The sequence below is a fragment of the Oxyura jamaicensis genome, chromosome 20 (genome assembly GCF_011077185.1).
Source record: "Oxyura jamaicensis isolate SHBP4307 breed ruddy duck chromosome 20, BPBGC_Ojam_1.0, whole genome shotgun sequence".
NCBI classification, from domain to species: Eukaryota; Metazoa; Chordata; class Aves; order Anseriformes; family Anatidae; genus Oxyura; species Oxyura jamaicensis.
In genome coordinates, this window is record NC_048912.1 from 14,045,794 (window position 1) to 14,051,793 (window position 6,000).

General features: G+C 51.1%; 1 protein-coding gene across 1 annotated transcript in view; it reads right to left on the reverse strand.

Annotated features, from left to right (window-relative positions):
* LOC118176787 overlaps nucleotides 1–5,432 on the reverse strand; it is a 28,773-nt gene extending 23,341 nt beyond the window's left edge. Inside the window, exons 1-3 of the mRNA XM_035344020.1 lie at nucleotides 5,308–5,432; nucleotides 3,983–4,039; nucleotides 1,557–1,624 (exon numbers count right to left, since the gene is read on the reverse strand). The gene's annotated coding sequence lies outside the window, so the exon portion shown is untranslated. The remainder of the gene's footprint in view (nucleotides 1–1,556; nucleotides 1,625–3,982; nucleotides 4,040–5,307) is intronic.
* Nucleotides 5,433–6,000: the final 568 nt, after the last annotated feature.

The window sequence follows — 6,000 nt, forward strand, 5'->3', positions numbered from 1 at the left end:
CTTTTTTGGTTATTTCTGGCACACATACTAAAACCATCCTTATCTTCATTTTCTTGGAGCCAAATGCCATTACATCCATGCCCATAGGGTGCACATGAGGAGGGTGAAGCAACCTGAAACCTCAATCCGCAGCAATGCCTTTGGGTGTTTTGTGGTTTTTTTTTGGCATTTCACAACACACCGTTTCCTACCGAGGCTCGCCTCTATTACACAACTTTCATTTGCTCCATCTCATGCTGAAACTCAACAAGGATCACGCTTTCAAGAACTGAATTATCATTAGCAGGTATTTGCCTACACGAATTGCGATGCCCTAGTGAGGCAGGCACAAGCTGCAAAAGTGAGCTGTAATAAATGATTTTCGTTCAAAGCCATAGAGTAATGTTTGGCTACGCTCAAATCCAGCCTCCTGCTTTCCCCCGTCCCCCCCCCCCCCCCCAAGAATAATTGATGGTATCATAAACTCATAACCTGCTATCTTGGTTGGCCTGAAGAGCCTTCGTAGAAAGGTGCCAGCTCTGTGCAATCACCCTGGAATACATTGTGCCAGAAGACAGATTTCACGTTTTTAAAAAAAAATCTGAACAATGAACATTGTACAAAATATTAAAACATTTCTCTAAAACATGGTATTAACATGGAGATGAGTCATTTCACTGTCATAACACCAGTGGGGAAGGGGAGCTGGAGCGAACAAAGCAAATTCATTCAGAGGCAATTTGCACTCCATAACCCTCCGATGATTAGCCTTTTAGGCTGGACGAGCTCCGCTACTTAAGCGGAAGAGGTGACACATTTCACTGTTGCTTAGAGATATTGGAATATATTGCACAGAGCCTGCTCCCCAGCGAGCATCCCCAAAGAGCTCTGTGCTGGCTTTCTGCGGACGCATTAACCCCATTGCAACGCTTGGGCTTGCGGTCGCGCAGCTCTCAAAGCAAGACCAGCAGTGACAGAGGGTGACCTCCCAGAAGTGACATTTTAGATGTATTTTAAAAAGTCAAGGCAGCAACTTGTACCACCTGAAAGCGGCTCAGAGGCACCGAGTGCCATTAGCAGCTCTGCAATAAGTAGTTTAATAGCAAGTAAATGAGGTACAGTTCCTGCGCGGGGTGCTGGTGTGCAGTGCGGTACCAGCCAGCACGTGTCCCACTGAACCCCAGGGCTGCCAGCAGCAGGGCACCAGAAAGTGCCTCGTGGATGAGGAGCCAGGAGAAGAACAGCAAAACTCCACCTGCTCACACCCATTTCTTTTCCAGCCATACTTAGGGCAGTTAGCCTCCTTTTATTTCTCCTTCTGAAGTGGGATTCTAGTCCTTTTAAAGTAGGGTTGATTAAAGTAGGGTCCTTGCGCCTTGCTCACTACCTCTGCAAACCAAACGGTGCTGGAGAATCCCCAGATATGCCAAGCTGGGAGGAAAACGTAATCCTGTTAACATTTCAGTGGTAATTGATAGGTTCAAGGGTTAACAGCATTCCAAGATGACTGCGAAAGCGAGGAATTAGCTGTACCCTGGAGCACCCCGGCACAAGGCACTGTCACACGGTGTTTTTACCTCGCAGGTACAGGTCCTGAAGCCAGATTGCATGAGAGCCACGACTCACATGGGCTGACGGAGGAAACCTGATAGGGAACAGCGAGAGCTCAAAGCCCAGAAGATAACTCCCGTCCTGCAGAAGATTTGGGGTTTATCAAGAGCCGTGAGGAAGCTCCTGGCCACGACAGCCCCGCAGGAAGGAGCGGGCAGCTCCAGCCGCCCACCACCTCCCAGTTCTGTGCCTTTTATCCCCCGTCACCGCTGGCCTGAGGAAATTACTCACACAGCATTTATCTTAATCGCTCCCCTGCGGAGGCAGCTATGGAGCAGTTATCGATAGATCCCTCACCTGACAAGAACAGGCCATTTATAGGACTCATTACTCCTTTTATTTTTTCAAAACACCTCCAGTAGTACTTTGCAGCTGCCTGGATGTCAGCAGCTGCTGGATCAGTCACAATTGTATCACCATTCAGAGGCAAGTCCTTGACCCCCAGCTCACCAGTTTCCCGATGGAGATGCCTGCTCCATCCCCCAGCAGAACCAGCACCCTCCACATAGCTTCCCAGGGGCATCCCATGAGGTGGGCACCATCACCCAGCCAAGCCAACCTGATTCATTTGGGCACAGAAGGGATGGGAAGCTGCTGCAGATGTCCTGGCTCACGGTCAAGGGCAGAAACACCCAGCATGTGAGTGACAAATAAGCCTGGATTTCTCCTTTTCAGCTCACTCTAGCACTCACCAATTGCTCCTCTGCCAAGCCAGTGCCACGCCGAGGAGGAGCAGGAGCTTACTGGGGATAATGGTGCCCAAACCCCACAAACACCCAGGCAGGGACCAGTGCAGCTCAGGACAAGCAGCTCCAAGGTGTCCTGCAATAAATAACCTCACACTGTCCTGGCTCAGCAGAAGCCATCGCTTACAGATGGTTTGACATAGCCATGTTTGGGATATTAACCTGCAGTGCCACAGCACCTCATACAAATAAATCACCCTAATAACCAGCGTCTGCAAGACAGTCAGCAGAGAACATTTTGTTTTGGTGAGCAGCGTATTGATTGCACATTTGTGTCCTTGAGATGAACTTGGCTCTTTGAAAGCAGCCGGAGCCCAGTGGAACAGGATCCTGTCCCCAGCAGTCCCTCAGAGGGGAATTGAATCCACCTTATCAGGTCAGGAGCAGTTCCAGGACTCCTGGTGGCTGCAGGAGCTCCAGTCTCACCCCAGGGCTGCTGTTGGGCAGACGCCGAGCCCAGCACTGCACAAGCCCTCCTCTTCCAGAGCTGGGAAGTGAAGACGAGGGGGGAAGCAATCCCTTCAGGTGTCCAGGAAAGCAGGAATGATCCAAATCCCCATCTGGTCTGTGTGACTACACCTACCTTGCAAGCCCCATCTTTTCAGACATTTTCTTCATCACATCTTCGTAACTTTCTTTCCCTTTGCACTGCCGACTCAAGCTGCACACTACCAACACGAGTTTCAAAAGGCCAAGCCCGTCTCCACCACATGGATCTAACAGGGCAGAAACCCTGTCCCTCTTGCACCATGGGCAAGATGATGGGGCTCTTTGCACAAGGATGCGTGCAAAGAGCTCAGAGGGACCATGCAGCTTGCATCCTTTGTAGCAGCAACTTGAAACTGGTGCTTGGTTTCAGAGAACAAGCCAATTCCAAGGTAAGAGTGAGGGGATTGAAAGAATGGCCCCTCAGCTCTCCCAGATCCCCGTGCTTCGTGCTGGAAAATCGAAGGATTTTTATTGCAAACACAATCTTCTGCCCCGAGGAACAGATCAGGATCTCAATACTTCTGCCTTTCTATAGCAACAAGCAATACCTCTGTCCTCACATCTCTCTGCATCACCTTAAGGTACAATTTGCAAGAAGGAAGGAAATTTCACCAGCCTCTTCCCCCCGTGGGATGTGGTCTGTGTGTAAGGGACACCCTGACCGTGCACTTTGCAAACAGCTGCTCTCAGGTCAGACGGATAGCAAGCACAAGATCCCCCATATGGATTTTGCTTTGAAAGGCTTGTTCAGACTGCCAGCCTCTTTTCTGGGAATGAATTTGGAGGCAAACAAGTCACACCCAATAAGAAGAGACGGTGACACTGCCAGAGCTGCATCAGCTCCTCCATTCCCCTCTGCCTCCCAGCACTCATGGGGCTCCCCCGTGTCTTCATCCAGAGAGAATTATTCCTCAAAGCGTTGGAAATGAAGTGAGCCATAACTCGTAAAGCAGCAGCAGGTGCTCTCTAATGAGGGAACCGTGTGTCACAAGAAAGTTCAAGGTCAGAATCCAAGGAGTGGGACCAGGCTCATCCCCAGGATGCTCCCAGGCAGCCTGGCAGTGTGGGTAAATCCAGCCCCAGGTGACATTCCCACAGTGACAGGCTCACCCAAACATCAGCAGCACCTGCAGGAGCCCTGGGCATCCTGCCCTTACCTGCCTGCACACACTGAGCTCAGATCTGGACTAGTTTCTGACAAGCTCAGGTTCCTCCTGTTAGAAGTGTTTTTCCCCAGAGAACCTCTGTGCAAACAGCAAATTTGACATCTCATTCTCCTGAAATTCTGTCTTCCAGTATTTCTTTTTCCTTGACAATGACAACCGATTCCGCCAATTAATGCCTTCCCACTGCAGACCCATCCAAACCCAGCTTCCCTTACAACTACTTACAAAAACTTCCCCAAGAGAACATGAGGGCAGCTCTAGGGGTTTATTATCAGAAGTAACACCCCTATCATTCCCATGGATATTTTGTGAACCAACTTCATTTTGTTTAATTTTGCCAGGCTCTAATGGCTGGTGGGATTTTGGTAGAGATCCAGAAAACATCTGCAAGAGCTGTACACCAGGCAAGGAAAAAAAAAAAAATCAGTCTGCTGAAAAGTCGGTCATACCCACGGCCTTTAAGGAGGTACTTCTGAGCACAAAGTGTTTTGTTCATCCCAGTTACTGCTGCACAGGAGTCTTGCCAGGAGAGGGTAAACACCCACATAAAAAGGAACAAAGTCAAACACAGCCCTTGGCTGCAGGGCTCACTGAACCAGTGACCGCCTGGTTCAGGAAGGACACCGCACGCTGGCAGGCACAGCCCGGCTGGATGCCTGCATTTCCTCTCCCCTGGTTCTAAAACAAAGCTCAGGCTGCCTCCAGCTGGGTGCTGAATTTAAAAGGCTAAAGGAGAGCCAAGATGACCCCCTATTTCCTTTTTACGAGGACATGAAAAGGAAGGGATCTTATGCTGTTCCTGGCTTTATTTAACCTGAGTGTGTTTCTGCCGGGCTTTGCAGGACCCCTGCACCTCACCGAGCACATCCCAGGATTTAGCTGCTTTCCCAAGCAATGGACCCAGCTGGGGAAAGTCAGCTGAGCTCCCCCAGAGCAGCTGAAGCCAGCAGGGATCTGGCAAGGTACGTCTGTTTATTTGTTCATTATGAGCTCCGTAATGGTGTGTACCCTCCTCCCACTCCCTCCCTCCACACACATTTGTGCATCTTCCCTGGTTAAAAACAGCCAGTGCTCCCTGGTGAAACATTTTAACACACACACACACACCAGCACTTCACACATCCCTCACTCAAACAGCCACAGCGTGACAGCCCCCGGGTGCTGCCTGTGCACCCCAACCTCTCCCCCATTCCCGAGGAGAGCCGCCCTGGCGCAACAGCTGCTTGCCAGCATCTCCCTCATTCCCTATTTAAACAGCCCAGCACGGACAGAACTTTCTCCCCCTCCTTCCCTTGGTGAGAAGGAGCGCTAATTACTCCGACGTGCGATGCACACACAGGCACCATGTCGATATGATTGCAAGGACTGGTAACGTCAGCATCCCGGGGACCCTCCTCCGGCTGGGAGCAGAGGGAAGAGGCTCAGCCGTGCGGAGCAGCAGGTGCCGGAGGAGGCAGCCGGAGCCGCTCGCCAGGTAAGGGGCACTCCGAGCCCACCGCTGCTCTTCCTGGCTCAGTTTCTTGCCGTGCCGCTACTAGTGGAGCGAGGCACTTCTCCCTGCAGAGCCTGGGGACCAGTTGCCAAACCTTTGATCGTGGCAGGGGGTCGGCTGTTTGCTCGCTTCCCTGCGGAGGAATTCTCGGAAGCGTGGGTCAGGCGATAGCGGTGGAGGTGTAAACAGAGAGGGGGATTCTTGCTTTGACTCTAAAGACGACTTGCTTGCAGGGTGCTACCCCCCCTTTTCAGTCTGGGTAGCCCTGAACTTTGGAGATTCACAGGTCTGCCCGTGCGTGCCAAGTTTCGTGTGCTGCCACAAATGCATGCAGTGAGCATGGTCTGATATCATAACCTATGCTTGAGCTAAAAAGTTACTTTAAACGTACACTAAGCCTCTCTAAATTAGTTTTGGAAATATTCCTTCAACTCTATTTTTCCCCCCCTTCCTTCTCTTGCTAGGGGACCCCTGGTGTGAGGAGCAGCCACACCAGAAACTCCCTCCCTGTGTGTGC